A 16,096-nucleotide genomic window follows, 5' to 3' on the forward strand; every position below is an offset into this window, starting at 1 on the left:
CACGCTTTTCATCCGGACGTGAAAATACTACCCCCTAGCCTAAAGAGGCTGTAATGTAACAAAATGTGGAAAGGGGAAGGTCTGAATACTTTCTGAATGCACTAGAGGTCAATAGATCTGGTCTGCATTCCTGATTTCTGTAACCATTAGCTTACCTGTGTAATATTGACATAAGCTCAGAAACACATGTTTTGCAAACATGGTTCGGTTTTATCAATTGCTGTGCTGATCAATGGACAGTTCATTACCTTTGTCAAATATGCAGTCTAAAGTTGTGTTTTTGTATTTATTCTTGCAATGAAGATGGTGAAGCTACAATAATACACATTTACAAAAGGCCTATATCTAAAAATGCATACATCCTAATTATTGTGTGTGTGTGTGTGTGTGTGTGTGTGTGTGTGTGTGTGTGTGTGTGTGTGTGTGTGTGTGTGTGTGTGTGTGTGTGTGAGAATATGTATTATTTTAATTCGCAGGACACTGCAAAGCCCATTATTCCTATGAAGAGTATGAATTAGGCTGTTTGAAAGTTTTGAATCTTAAGCAACCTGCATACACGTTGTTTGATGTACAACTGTAGTAGGTCAAAGTTGTGTGCTGGAAAACTTTGGTAGGACATGGTATTAAGTTCCTCGGCGTATACATCATGGACAAACTGAAATGGTCCACCCACACAGACAGCGTGGTGAAGAAGGTGCAACAGCGCCTCTTCAACCTCAGGGGGCTGAAGAAATTTGGCTTGTCACCAAAAACACTCTCAAACCTTTACAGATACACAATCGAGAGCATCCTGTCGGGCTGTATCACCGCCTGGTACGGCAACTGCTCCGCCCACAACCCGTAAGGCTCTCCAGAGGGTAGTGAGGTCTGCACAATGCATCACTGGGGGCAAACTACCTGCCCTCCAGGACACATACACCACCCGATGTCACAGGAAGGCCAAAAAGATAATCAAGGACAACAACCACCCGAGCCACTGCCTGTTCACCCCGCTATCATCCAGAAGGCGAGGTCAGTACAGGTGCACCAAAGCTAGGACCGAGAGACTGATAGGCTTCTATCTCAAGGCCTAACATTGAGTGGCTGCTGCCAACATACTGACTCAAATCTCTAGCCACTTTAATAATTAAAAATTGGATATAATAAATGTTTCACTAGTCACTTTAAACATTGCCACTTTATATAATGTTACATACCCTACATTACTCATCTCATTTGTATATACTGTACTCTATACCATCTACTGCATCTTGCCTATGCCGTTCGGCCATATATGTATATATATGTATATATGTATATATATATTCACACTTGTGTGAAAAGGTCGTTTTTGTGAAATTGTTAGATTACTTGTTAGATATTACTGCACGGTCGGAACTAGAAGCACAAGCATTTCGCTACCCTCGCATTAACATCTGCTAACCATGTGTATGTGACCAATAAACATTTATTTGAAATTTGATTTGATTTGAGTAGGAATTGTGGTGCTCATGTGAATTCCCTTTCTTTTTCGGCTTCAGACCAATCCCTATGTCTCACTTAATACAGTTTTTTTGTTTTTAATTTCTATGGTTTTTACACCGGAAAGTATTTATACAACATTTCCACATGCAAAATGTTATTTGCACTTCAAATTATGTTTAAAAACAGCAGTTTTGTCTCGCATGCTGTAGTTTATTGTCCAATTTTCTTCGCTAATTGCAGGCTACTATCACATTTTTGGCCAAAGAACATGTGCGCAATGATGTGCCAAATATTTGATTTAGTGTGTAGCCTAAGCATTAGAATAAGCTTCCTCAATATTTGCAGCCATAGGTGATAATTTCTCTCTAAGAGCTGATCTGTTGTCAGTATTTAAAGTTAAGGTACGATTTTAATGGAGAATGCCGAATCAGAGAGCAGCGCTGCCTTTCTTTCGATCGTGTCAATATCAACACATGCTCTGATGATGCACTTATCGAAAATTCTCTCTACGTGGTGTTTTGGGAAACACGTGACTTCTTCGGCCGTTATAGAAACATTGCATCATTAATACACTTGTAAGCTTAAGTTCCATCATATTTGGTAACCAGGCCCTGGCTATTATTTCATAAACATGGCTATTTGCATTCAGACAAAACATGGATTCTCCCTTTAAAGCGGGGGTGGGGGTGAATATCAACAGCTGCTTTACATTAAGCACATTCCAGTTCCTGTAAGTGACTCTCAAAGTACTGAATAAGTTGGCTGAGTGAACATTTGGGAAGTCTCCCCAGATCAGTTGTGTACTTGCTGATGGCTACTTCCCACTAAGGGGACCTTTTTTTGGTCCTGTCCGGCCTGGCTGACTTTTTTTGTGCGGTCCGAACCAGCCTTGATTTCAGCATCCACGTACTGGACTCCCTAAAAACACGCCACTTCAATACAAGTGACTTTTCGTAGCAGGTTAGGAGAGCATTTTTGCTAACCCTTTTCATAACCTTAACCTAATTCTGCTAACCTGCTTCATTAATTATCCTAACCTTCTACGGAAAATGTGTAGCTTTATTGAGGTGGTGTGTTTTTAGGGAATCTCCTCCACGGATATAGATTTTTGGTCCGGTCCTAACCAAATCTGAACCAATCATAGACGTCTGTTTGGTTCAGATTTGATACTTGATTTGGTCCAAACATGGATGTCAATGTTTGGTTTAGATTTGGTCCGGTCCCCGTTCCATGTAATTGATCTATTCCAGTGCTAACACACCTGATTCAACTTGTCAACTCATTCTCAAACTCTTGAATCTCACCTAGCTACAGTATCTTAAGATGAATGCACAAACTGTAAGTCGCTCTGGATAAGACGTCTGCTAAATGACTAAAATGTACAAATAGTGAAACGTCTGGGGTCCCCGAGCAGAGGTTTGCGAACCACTGTACTAGAGCACAGCAGAGTGCAGTAAGTATTTTCAACATTCATTCAGAACCGAAAATGAACCTGATTTCAACGTCTGGAAAATACTTATTTTCAGAACCTAAAATGAACCTAACTTCAACGTCTGGAAAATATGTATTTTCAACGGCAATGTTGATTAAAATGACATGAAGAAAGTTGCATTGACAGGAGGGAAGGTACTGAGTTAATGCATCACAAGTTAAGGGCTGGAATTTGTTCTGGATGCTCGAACAGCAACGTGACTGTCTTGTGTGTTGATGTGCATTGGCCTGGTTTTGGATTCAACATAGGGAAAAAGAAACATCAGCTACAGTTTGTGTTGTGAGAGGCTGGTCTTGGTTGAGGAAATGTTGGCCAACTAACAGTTGTTTGTCCTGAAACGGCATTTGGCTGCACACCTAGCTAGCTATCCAGTTTGACTGTATCATGCCAGAATAGATAGAGGAGCAATGCCCATTGCTTGTACTATAACTAAGCAGCGTGTCAGTTTCCCAAAGTTCCCCAAGTATTGTGTTGACTATGAACTTTACTTAGCTAGCTAGCTAGCTATGCTTTATAGAAGAATGTAGCTAACTAGGATATGTTGTCAACATTGAATTGTGGTCTGCAATCTAAACAGTTATATTAGTCTCTTTGGCTTGTAGCTACTGGGTAGTTGGCTAGCTAACTGGCTATAATAGCATCCAAGGATGTTCGCTAGCTTATTTGTTTGTGCTCTGATTTAGTTTCCACAAATGACTTCAGCCATATGAAAACTTTCGATAGCAAAATATACTTAGCTAGCTACTGGTGCTAACCTGCTACTAGCTAGCTCCTGCTGTTGTGCCACGTACCAAGTTGCTGGTCCCGGTTTTAGAACTCTGAGATTCGGCTAAAAAGATGTTAGCATTGTCAGAAATGCTACAAAAGATTAGCACATCCTTGGTTCTCTGTTGGCACGTGAGAGCGAATAAATTATAAATGTAATCAAAACTGTTGCCTCTACAAACTAATTCAGTCTGAAAGACGGCAAGTCTAATGGTCACCTTATGGACGCTGTAGTCAAGTTCTTATCCAATGCCTAGATATTGAGCTAGGTTGGGGCAAGAAATAGTATTTTTTTCCTAATGCTAACAACCATGTTAAAAATCTGGAATGTGGTTCTCGGTAACAGCCGGCTCATGACGAGAGAAGTTTCATCTTCATTGGTGTCATATTGGCTTAGATAGGATGGTATGGAGACTTTCATTTAACATTGAGATTCAATCGCGCTGACTGGTGCGACTATAATACTGTAATTCTGTATCAGTGGTGGTGATCTGCTCTGTTCTCATTCACTGGGAAAATGCAGTCCTGATGGGCCAACAGGTCTGCTCTGTATTGTCCGTTGGCGGTTAGAAATGTATTTAGAACTGAACATTATTCTGGTGGGACAGATACTGTCAGAACAACAGTTCAGATGAAATACATCTATAGGGAGCTGAGTCAATGTTTTATATTGAGCCAGGATAATATTATTACTGCCAGTTTCCATTTTCCATTGTTTGGAGAGTCAAATTCCCCCCAGAATCTGAATTCTGCATTCACTGTCAAATTCTATGCTGTAAGTTTTTTTTGTTTGAATGGGTTGAAATGTATTTATCCTTGTTTGCACGTACACCACCGTTCAAAAGTTTGGGGTCACTTAAAAACATCCTTGTTTTTGAAAGAAAATGACATTTTTTGTCCATAAGAATAACATCAAATTGATCAGAAATACAGTGTAGACATTGTTAATGTTGTAAATGACTAATGTAGCTGGAAACAGCATATTTTTTTATGGAATATCTACATAGATGTACAGAGGCCCATTATCAGCAACCATCACGCCTGTGTTCCAATAGCACGTTTTGTTAGCTAATCCAAGTTTATAATTTTAAAAGACTAATTGATCATTAGAAAACGCTTTTGCAATTATGTTAGCACAACTGTAAACTGTTGTCATGATTAAAGAAGCAATAAAACTGTTCTATCAGACTAGTTGAGTATCTGGAGCATCAGCATCTGTGGGTTCGATTACAGGCTCAAAATGCCCAGATACAAATAACTTTCTTCTGAAACTCGTCAGTCTATTCTTGTTCTGAGAAAAGAAGACTATTCCATGCGAGAAATTGTCAAGAAACTGAAGATCTCGTACAACGTTGTGTACTACACCTTTCACAGAACAGCGAAAACTTGCTCAAACCAGAATAGAAATAAGAGTGGGAGGCCCCGGTGCACAACCCAGCAAGAGGACAAGTACATTAGAATGTCCAGTTTGTGAAACAGATGCCTCACAAGTCCTGAACTGGCAGCTTCCTTAAATAGTACCCGCAAAACTCCAGTCTCAATGTCAACAGTAAACAGGCGACTCCGGGATGCTGGCCTTCTAAGCAGAGTCCCTCTGTCCAGTGTTTGTGTTCTTTTGCCAATCTTAATCTTTTCTTTTTATTGGCCAGTCTGAGATATGGCTTTTTCTTTGCAACTCTGCCTAGAAAGCCATAGGCCCATAGGGGAATTGTATTGGGAATATGGTGCCATTGGGGGCGTACACGTTGAGTCAATTTCATTGGTGTAGACACATGGTTGTAATGTGGTTAAACTGCTATCGAATTAGTGTCTCTGGATGATCTTCAGTCACAAGCTACACTACAGACAGAGATTTCCCATAATTCCCATAAACACACAGACGGAAACTAGGTCATGACTCATGTTTGCAGTTCCTTTAGGCACAGTAGCTTGCAAAAGTCTTCACCCCCCCCCCCCCCCCCCCCCCCCTTTGGCATGTTTCCTATTTGTTGCCTTTACAACCTGGAATTAAAATATATTTGGAGGGGGGGGGTTGTATCATTTGATTTACACAACATGCCTACCACTTTGAAGATTAAAAATATTATTTATTGTGAAACTAAGAAGAAATAAGACAAAAAACATGTATAACTATTCACCCCACAAAGTCTATACTTTGTAGAGCCACCTTCTGCAGCAATTACAGCTGCAAGTATCTTAGGGTATGTCTCTATAAGCTTGGCACATCTAGCCACTGGGATTTTTGCCCATTCTTCAAGGCAGAACTGCTTCAGCTCCTTCAAGTTGGATGGGTTCCGCTGGTGTACAGCAATTTTCATACCACAGATTCTCAATTGGATATAGGTCTGGGCTTTGACTAGGCCATTCCAAGACATTTAAATGTTTCCCCTTAAACCACTCGAGTGTTGTTTTAGCAATAAGATTATGGTCATTGTCCTGCTGGAATGTGAACCTCTGTCCCAGTCTCAAATCTCTGGAAGACTGAAACAGGTTTCCCTCAAGAATTTTCCTGTATTTAGCACCATCCATCATACCTTCAATACTGACCAGTTTCCCAGTCCCTGCCAATGAAAAACATCCCCACAGTGTGATGCTGCCACCACCATGCTTCACTGTGTTCTCGGGGTGATGAGAGATGTTGGGTTTGCACCTGACAAAACGTTTTCCTTGATGGCCAAAAAGCTAAATTTTAGTCTCATCTGACCAGAGTACCTTCTTCCGTATGTTTGGGGGGTCTCCCACATGCCTTTTGGCAAGCACCAAACGTGTTTGCTTGTTTTTTTCTTTAAGCAATGGCTTTTTTCTGGACACTCCTTCGTAAAGCCCAGCTCTGTGGAGTTTATGGCTTAAAGTGGTCCTATGGACAGATACTCCAATCTCCGCTGTGTAGCTATGCAGCTCCTTCCGGGTTATCTTTGGTATCTTTGTTGCCTCTCTGAGTAATGCCCTCCTTTCCTGGTCCATGAGTTTTGGTGGGCGGCCCTCTCTTGGCAGGATTGCTGTGATGCCATATTCTTTCCATTTTTTAATAATGGATTTAATGGTGCTTCTTGGGATGTTCAAAGTTTCAGATACGTTTTATAACCCAACCCTGATCTGTACTTCTCCACAACTTTGTCCCTGACCTGTTTGGAGAGCTCTTTGGTCTTCATGGTGCCGCTTGTTTGGTGGTGCCGCTTGCTTAGTGGTGTTGCAGACTCTGGGGTCTTTCAGAACAGGTGTATATATACTGAGATCATGTGATAGTTTATGTGACACTTAGATTGCGCACAGGTGGACTTTATTTAACTAATGATGTAACTTCTGAAGGTAGTTGGTTGCACCAGATCTTATTTAGTGGCTTCATAGCAAAGGGGGTGAATACATATGCATTCACCAATTTTCTGTTTTTGTATTTTTCAATTTTTTTTCAACAAGTTAGTTTTTTCATTTCACTTCACCAATTTGGACTATTTTGTATATGTCAAAATAGGAAAAACACCAAGGGGGATGAATACTTTTGCAAGGCACTGTAGTTTATAGCCATAAGATTTTAATGATGCTTCACTGATTAAATGACAAAAAGTACAAAATATTTTGATCTTTAAAGGCCCAGTGCAGTCAAAAACGTTATTGTTGTGTGTTTTAAACATATTTCCACACTGAGGTTGGAATAATACTGTGAAATTAGGAAAATAATAATGCCTTTTTAGTGTAAAATTTTGGTGTGATGGAGTTTTGGCCTGCTTGGTGACATCACCGGGCGGTAATTAGTTAATAGACCAATAAGAAAGAGTTCCAAACCCCTCTTCCAATAACAGCTCGTTTTCAGTTTTCCCCTCCCCACACAGACCATTCCCAGAGGCCAAGAAAAATTATTGCTTGAGAAATTGCTCAGTTACTTAATTGTTAACCATAAAATATTTAATATTGAGATACAAACGGCTGCATTGGACCTTTAAATAGCATTAGATTGGGTCCACCGATACCTTTAGGTAAGCTTGTAACATTTGATGTGTGTGCGTGCAAACCAATCATGTTTCTTGTATACACTGAACAAAAATATAAAAGCAACATGCAACAATTTCAACAATTTTACTGAGCTACGGTTCATACAAGGAAATCAATCAATTGATCAATTCATTAGGCCCTAATCTATGGATTTCACATGACTGGGAATACCTTGGTCCCAGATACCTTAAGAAAAGGGTAGCAGTATGGATCAGAAAACCAGTCACGTCGATTCAGAGCATCCCAAATATGCTCAATGGGTGACATGTCTGGTGAGTATGCAGGCCATGGAAGAACTGGGACATTTTTAGCTTCCAGAAATTGTGTTGCGATATGGGGCTGCTCTCCCACAGTTGAAACCAGGATTCATCCACGAAGAGCACACTTCTTCAGCATGCCAGTAGCCATCGAAGGTGAGCATTTGCCCACTGAAGTCTGTTATGACCCCGAACTGCAGTCAGGTCAAGACCCAGGTGAGGACGACAAGCATGCAGATGAGCTTCCCCGAGACGGTTTCTGACAGTTTGTGCTGAAATTATTTGGTTGTGCAAAACCACAGTTTTGTCAGTTGTCTGCATGGCTGGTCAGACGATCCCGCAGATGAAGAAGCCGGATGTGGAGGTCCTGGGCTGCCGTGCTTACACGTGGTCTGCGGTTGTGTGGCCGGTTGGATGGACTGACAAATTCTCTAAATTGACGTTTGAGGTGGTTTATAGTACAGAAATTAACATGGCATTTTCTGGCAATAGCTCTGGTGGACATTCCTGCAGTCAGCATGCCAATTGCTTGCTCTATCAAAACTTGAGACTGTAGCATTGTGTTGTGGGACAAAACTGCACATTTTAGAGTGGCATTTTATTGTCCCCAGCATAAGGTGCACCTGTGTAATAATCATATTGTTTAATCAGCTTCTTATGCCATACCTGTCAGGTGGATGGATTATCTTGGCAAAGGAGAAATGTTCACAAACAGGGATGTAAACAAATTTGTGCACAATTTGAGAGAAATAAGATTTCTGTGTGTATGGAACATTTCTGGGATCTTCTATTTTAGGTCATGAAACAGGAACAACACTTTACATGTTGTGTTTATTAATTCAGTGTACAATTGCATTAACAGACGGTGCTTTCTAGATTTACTGATTGCGGTGATGGTCCTTACTATGTTAATTTATCCTCCTGCTGCAACAACCAACATGTCACAGACATCATAGCCCCGTAAATAGCTGCTAGAAACTGAGGGAAGGAGGTTTCCATGGGAACCTTGTGACTCTGGGTTGAACACCTTTTGTCTGCAGCATGCCACTTATGTTTCCTCTATCAGTGTCTGAAAGACTCCAAGTTTTACATTTGGTTTATCAAATTAAGATCCTACATCTAGGTCTATGAGTCACATGTTAAATGTTAGTCATGGATTTTATGTAGGCTTACAAGACTATTTAGTCTGTAATTGGCAAAATCGCATGTTAGGTGGTTTATTGTATGTAATCGATTACAGTAAGTTTTTATAAACATTTAATGATTTGAGTGCCTAAGTTTTGGCCCACCTACATTTTTGCTGGCCCGGCCATTAACGGATTCCTGCCTACGCCACTATCTGGTAGGATATACAGAAAAGAGGGGGCAAACATCCTACAAGGTAGGCTAAATAAACCTAGGCCAACCCTACATTTTTTTTACAGATTGTAACACCAGATAATGTGATTTAACCAAACATTTTTGGTATCTATTATACTGGAACTTTCAAGTTAGGTACTGTTTGGTGTAGAACAGAGAATTTTCAGCAAACCTTATCTTGGCGATACTGTCTTCGTCCTGGATTTGTGGAAAAAGGAGTCTCATAAAAAGTTATCCAGTTGCAGTGGGTCCGTTCGAATTTAGAAAAATGCTATTATTATTAATAGCCGTTATTAAAATAAATAATTTTCTGGCTCCATTAATTAAACAATGTGTGCACTGCCATTTTGTCTATTTCAAGTCTTCGTTCATTGAGACAGGTGGGTCCAATCCAAAGTGCCGCGTGTCATGATGACAGACAAATGTCTTGATCAATAAGCGAAGACTTGAACTGGACAAGATGTCGGTGTATACATTCAAATGGACATGCAACTGGACAAGGATATTTTATGATACTTCTGTTTCCAAGATGTGAGGACGAACACCGTATCGCCAAACTAAGGTTGGTCAACCCCCTACAAAAATGTCCTACTGTAGGCATATGTCAACCAGCAGCCCAGTGGCAGTTGTACAGTAGGCCCTGCTGCTCCCACAATTACTCCAGTAAATCAGTCCTCAGTAAATCAGTCCTCAGTGAAACGTTGATCCCAGTCAAAGCCATCAATAATCTTCTCTGCTCTGTTGGCTGGGAGGCACTTTGCCACATTTTTTTAATGCAGGGCCCTCCCTCGTGTGTCGGTGCCAGCCATTTGTGTTTAGGGAATACACCCCCCTCCTTCTTTCCCTCAGTGCACCCCTCGCTCCCTCAGTATCACGATAGTGTAGCAAACACACCGCTATCCCTTTTTCTATCCTTCCATCCTACACTGTAGCAGACCCACTGCATTGGCACAACCTTCTCTTGGCCTGCCAGTGAGACTAATGATGAAAAACAGCTTGGTGCAGGGGTTGATATAGATATCGCTTGTTTTGCGGAACAGTGATTGTTGTCTATTTATGGATTGCTTTAGCAGCAGAGTGGTGTCAGTGTGTTTTGTGCTGCATGTAGTTTAACTGGAGAGAGATGAGTGGTGGGCCTGGGATGTAGGTTATGAGGGAGAGTGTGTGTGTGTGTGTCTGTTGGGGGTAGTTTAGGGTGGCTGGTTGTTGTTGACCAAGGCCTTGTTTACAGTGAACTTATTGATCCTGCTGTGTGATAGGGTAAAAAAGCTAGAAGGGAGGAGAGGCATCCATAGGGCATGTGAAACCTACCTCTCTTTCTGTGTCTACCCCCTCAACTCGCTCTCCCTCTTTATCTTCTATCAGTTGCTCTCTTCCCATCCCCCCTCCTCTCTCTGTGTCCTCCATCATTCTACAATAACTACCTCATGAAGCTGGTTGAGAGAATGCCAAAAGTGTGCAAAGCTGTCATCAAGGCAATTTTTAAAATGTAACCTTAGTTTAACTAGAAAAGTCTGGTAAGAACAAATTCTTATTTACAATGACGGCCTACCCCGGCCAAACCCGGACAACACTGGTCCAATTTTACGCAGCCCTATGGGTCTCCCAATCATGGCCGGTTGTAATACAGCCTGGAATCAAACCAGGGTCTGTAGTGACGCCTCTGGCACTGAGATGCAGTGCCTTAGACCGCTGCGCCACTTGGGAGCCTCAGTTGTTCCTGAAGATCGCTAGCAATAGTGGATAACATTAGGCTAACATATTACATGTGCAATAATTTGGGACATGTAGTCTATTTGAATCATTAAGGAACATAGACGAAATGTAGCAGTTTAAACCTGGAGCCAGGCCACGGTTCATGACGACTGGACAAATGCCATCACAGTTCCATGATTAGTGAGTATTATTATAGTAGATTTTATAGGACTACTGTTCAACCTCTATTGTACACCTTTTTCACCTTTCAATATTTAATGGATTGAACAACTTTCAGGATGAATCAAACCACTGTATATTTGATTCACCAATATATGTCATGCATAAAGGTTCTCAGCCTTTTTAAAATCATTATACATAAATACTTTCCTAACCCTAAATAATATATAAGATCAGAGTGTTTTTTATCTACCAATTGGAGCTGAAAAGGAGACATATGTAAATATTTACATGGCTTTCTTTCATTGATCCCTAATTTTCGGAACCTTTCCATCTTAATTCAGGAAAATTATAATTAAAGGTACACCAAATTTAAAGGCATAGCTTTAGAGAAATGTCCTGAAAACCCTATTGAATGAACTCCACAAGAAAGTCTGTTGGCCAGCAAGAAAGTCTGTTGGCCACCACGCCGTCAGAGTGCCTACCTCCTTCCAGTAGGCTGTGTCATCTTTGTTTGTAATCTGGCCTACTACTGTTGTGTCATCAGCGAACATGATGATGGAGTTGGAACTGTACAGTGGTGTAAAGTACTTAAGTAAAAATACTTTCAAATACTACTTAAGTAGTTTTTTGGGGTATCAATACTTTACTATTTATATTTTTGACAACTTTTACTTTTACTCCACTACATTCCTAAAGAAAATAATATACTTTTTACTCCTTACATTTTCCCTGACACCCAAAAGTACTAGTTACATTTTGAATGCTTAGCAGGAGAGGAAAATTGTCTAATTCACACACTTATCTGGCAGATAAACACAAGTCCATCGTTTGTAAATGATGGAAGTGTGCCCCTAAAACAAACGAAAACCGTGCGGTCTGGGATTGCTTAATATAAAGAATTTGAAAGGATTTATACTTTTAATTATGATACTTAAGTATATTTTTGCTATTACACTTACTTTTGATACTTAAGTATATTTAAAACCAAATTCTTTTAGACTTTTACTCAAGTAGTATTTTACTGGGTGTGTGAGGCCGCACAGTTATGGGTGTACAGAGAATACAGAAGGGGACTGAGGACACACCCTTGTGGGGCCCCTGTGTTGAGAATCAGTGTCAAGGAGGTAATGCTCGTCAGGAAGTCCAAGAACCAGTTGCATGGGGAGGAGTTCAGACCCATGGCTGTGAGCTTTGTAATTAGCTTATAGGGCACTATGGTATTGCATAAGGTCTGAATACCAACTAATGAGAAGTGCCTAGGAAAGGCATGCAAAGGAAAGGTATATGTGCCTAGGAAAGGCAGAAATCGGGCCCTAGTTGAGTATGAAGTTGCATAGATGAAGTGTCATGAAAATTTGGCATGAAATGTAGGTCTCAACATTAAGGATCCAGTCATGTATGTTTCTAGAAAAACAGAGAGCATTCTCTGCCTGTTTGTATCAGGAGACTGATAATGTAGTAAACTGACCTTGTACTCACTCTGATCTGTTCCACAGTTTACAGTTAGTCACTACTGTTAGATGTTTGTATTTGTTATGCAGATAGGGATAATTCATCTATATTACTCATCTTTGGAAAATTTAGTTGTGTATTCATTGTATAATCTATCAATGCACCCTGCATTGGAATATTTAACCATTGTGATTTTCTCATTTTACCTAATCTAAGATTGAATGTGTAAAATAAGGAATGCTTATTCTCTAAAGAAATAATTTTTATTTGATAAAGTCCTTTTCTGACTGTGCCTGGTAGAAATAATAAGAGTACCTGGCCATTATTAAGGCTTGATCGTTCTTCTAGATGTTCAAACGTTCATAGATGAACAACAGGGTCAAATAATAATCACAGTGGTTATACAGAGTGCAACAAATCAGTACCTCAGGAGTAAATGTCAGTTGGATTTTCATACAGAGCCTTGCGAAAGTATTCGGCCCCCTTGAACTTTGCGACCTTTTGCCACATTTCAGGCTTCAAACATAAAGATATAAAACTGTATTTTTTTGTGAAGAATCAACAACAAGTGGGACACAATCATGAAGTGGAACGACATTTATTGGATATTTCAAACTTTTTTAACAAATCAAAAACTGAAAAATTGGGCGTGTAAAATTATTCAGCCCCCTTAAGTTAATACTTTGTAGCGCCACCTTTTGCTGCGATTACAGCTGTAAGTCGCTTGGGGTATGTCTCTATCAGTTTTGCACATCGAGAGACTGAATTTTTTTCCCATTCCTCCTTGCAAAACAGCTCGAGCTCAGTGAGATTGGATGGAGAGCATTTGTGAACAGCAGTTTTCAGTTCTTTCCACAGATTCTCGATTGGATTCAGGTCTGGACTTTGACTTGGCCATTCTAACACCTGGATATGTTTATTTTTGAACCATTCCATTGTAGATTTTGCTTTATTTTTTGGATCATTGTCTTGTTGGAAGACAAATCTCCGTCCCAGTCTCAGGTCTTTTGCAGACTCCATCAGGTTTTCTTCCAGAATGGTCCTGTATTTGGCTCCATCCATCTTCCCATCAATTTTAACCATCTTCCCTGTCCCTGCTGAAGAAAAGCAGGCCCAAACCATGATGCTGCCACCACCATGTTTGACAGTGGGGATGGTGATGAGCTGTGTTGCTTTTACGCCAAACATAACATTTTGCATTGTTGCCAAAAAGTTCAATTTTGGTTTCATCTGACCAGAGCACCTTCTTCCACATGTTTGGTGTGTCTCCCAGGTGGCTTGTGGCAAACTTTAAACAACACTTCTTTAAGAAATGGCTTTCTTCTTGCCACTCTTCCATAAAGGCCAGATTTGTGCAATATACGACTGATTGTTGTCCTATGGACAGAGTCTCCCACCTCAGCTGTAGATATCTGCAGTTCATCCAGAGTGATCATGGGCCTCTTGGCTGCATCTCTGATCAGTCTTCTCCTTGTATGAGCTGAAAGTTTAGAGGGACGGCCAGGTCTTGGTAGATTTGCAGTGGTCTGATACTTCCATTTCAATATTATCGCTTGCACAGTGCTCCTTGGGATGTTTAAAGCTTGGGAAATCTTTTTGTATTCAAATCCGGCTTTAAACTTATTCACAACAGTATCTCGGACCTGCCTGGTGTGTTCCTTGTTCTTCATGATGCTCTCTGCGCTTTTAACGGACCTCTGAGACTATCACAGTGCAGGTGCATTTATACGGAGACTTGATTACACACAGGTGGATTGTATTTATCATCATTAGTCATTTAAGTCAACATTGGATCATTCAGAGATCCTCACTGAACTTCTGGAGAGAGTTTGCTGCACTGAAAGTAAAGGGGCTGAATAATTTTGCACGCCCAATTTTTCAGTTTTTGATTTGTTAAAAAACGTTTGAAATATCCAATAAATGTCGTTCCACTTCATGATTGTGTCCCACTTGTTGTTGATTCCTCACCAAAAAATACAGTTGTATATCTTTATGTTTGAAGCATGAAATGTGGCAAAAGGTCGCAAAGTTCAAGGGGGCCGAATACTTTCGCAAGGCACTGTAGGTGAGCATTCAGAGGTCGAGGCAGCAGGTGTGGTAGAGGGAGAGAGAGGGAGTAAAGAAGGAAGAGGGAGGGAGGGAGGGTTGAAACAGCAGGTCCGGGACAAGGTAGCACGACCGGTGAACAGGTTAGTATTCCATAGCCTCAGGCAGAACAGCAGAAACTGGGTCAGCAGCACGACAAGGAAGCACGACCGGTGAACAGGTTAGTATTCCATAGCCTCAGACAGAACAGCAGAAACTGGATCAGCAGCACGACCAAGTGGACTGGAGACTGGGATTCGTCAGGCCAGGTAGTCCTGAGGCATGGTCCTAGGGCTCAGGTCCTCCGGGAGGGGAGAGGTGGGAGAATTAAAGGGAGCATACCTAAGATCACACAGGACACCTAATAAGACAAGGGAATTACACCATACAGACTGACCCTATCCCCGGCACATTGCAGCATAAATACTGGTGACTGAGACAGAGGGGTTGGGGGACACTAGCCCTGTCCAAAGTTACCTCCGGACAGGGCCAACCAGGCAGGATATAATCCCACCACTTTGCCAAAGCACAGCCTTGAGGGATATCAACAGACTACTGATTTACTACCCTGAGACGAGGCTGAGTATAGCCAACGAATATCTCCCCCTCCGCCCGAGGACAGGAAGGAAGATCATGTCAGTGACTCAACCAATTTATGTAGAGTATAGTGAAAAAAGCCTGGCACAACATGATGCAACCCACCCATGGACTGCATGGGAGAGCGGGAGCAAGCCAGTGGACCAGCCCCCAAAATAGGGTCACTCCAGTACCTTGCCGTTGCCCTCCACACCACTGGGCCAGACTACACTCACTCATAGGACCTACTGAAGAAATGACTATTCAGTAAAGACTTTAAGGTTGAGACAGAGTCTGCGTCTCTCACATGGATCAGCAGACCATTCCATAAAGATTGAGCTCTATAGCAGAAAGCCCTGCCCCCAGGAGCCCTGCGTCTTGTGACCCTAGTGTACTTATTGGTATGTATGGCAGGACCAAATGGGTGAGATAGGTAGGAGCAAGTCCATGTAATGCTTTGTAAGTTAGCAGTAAAACCTTGAAATCAGCCCTAGCCTTAACAGGAAGCCAGTGTAGAGAGGCTAGCATTGGAGTAATATGATAATTTTGGGGGATTCTAGTTAAGATTCTAGCAGCCGTATTTAGTCACGTTTATTTAGTGCCTTATCCGGGCAGCTGGAGAGTACAGCATTGCAGTTGTCTAATCTTGAAGTGACAAATGCATGGATTAGCTTTTCTGCATCATTGTTTTTACAAAAAGTTTAGGATTTCTGCAATGTTACGAAGATGGAATAAGGCTGCTCTTGAAATATTCTTGATATGTTTGTCAAAGAGAGAT

The 16,096-nt window shown here is 41.2% G+C and overlaps 1 pseudogene; it reads left to right on the forward strand.

Annotated features, from left to right (window-relative positions):
* The window catches only part of LOC139412381 (frataxin homolog, mitochondrial-like), a 29,675-nt pseudogene extending 17,262 nt beyond the window's left edge, over positions 1 to 12,413 (forward strand).
* The last annotated feature ends 3,683 nt before the right edge of the window (positions 12,414 to 16,096 follow it).

This window comes from Oncorhynchus clarkii, chromosome 6 (assembly GCF_045791955.1).
Source record: "Oncorhynchus clarkii lewisi isolate Uvic-CL-2024 chromosome 6, UVic_Ocla_1.0, whole genome shotgun sequence".
Taxonomy (NCBI): Eukaryota; Metazoa; Chordata; class Actinopteri; order Salmoniformes; family Salmonidae; genus Oncorhynchus; species Oncorhynchus clarkii.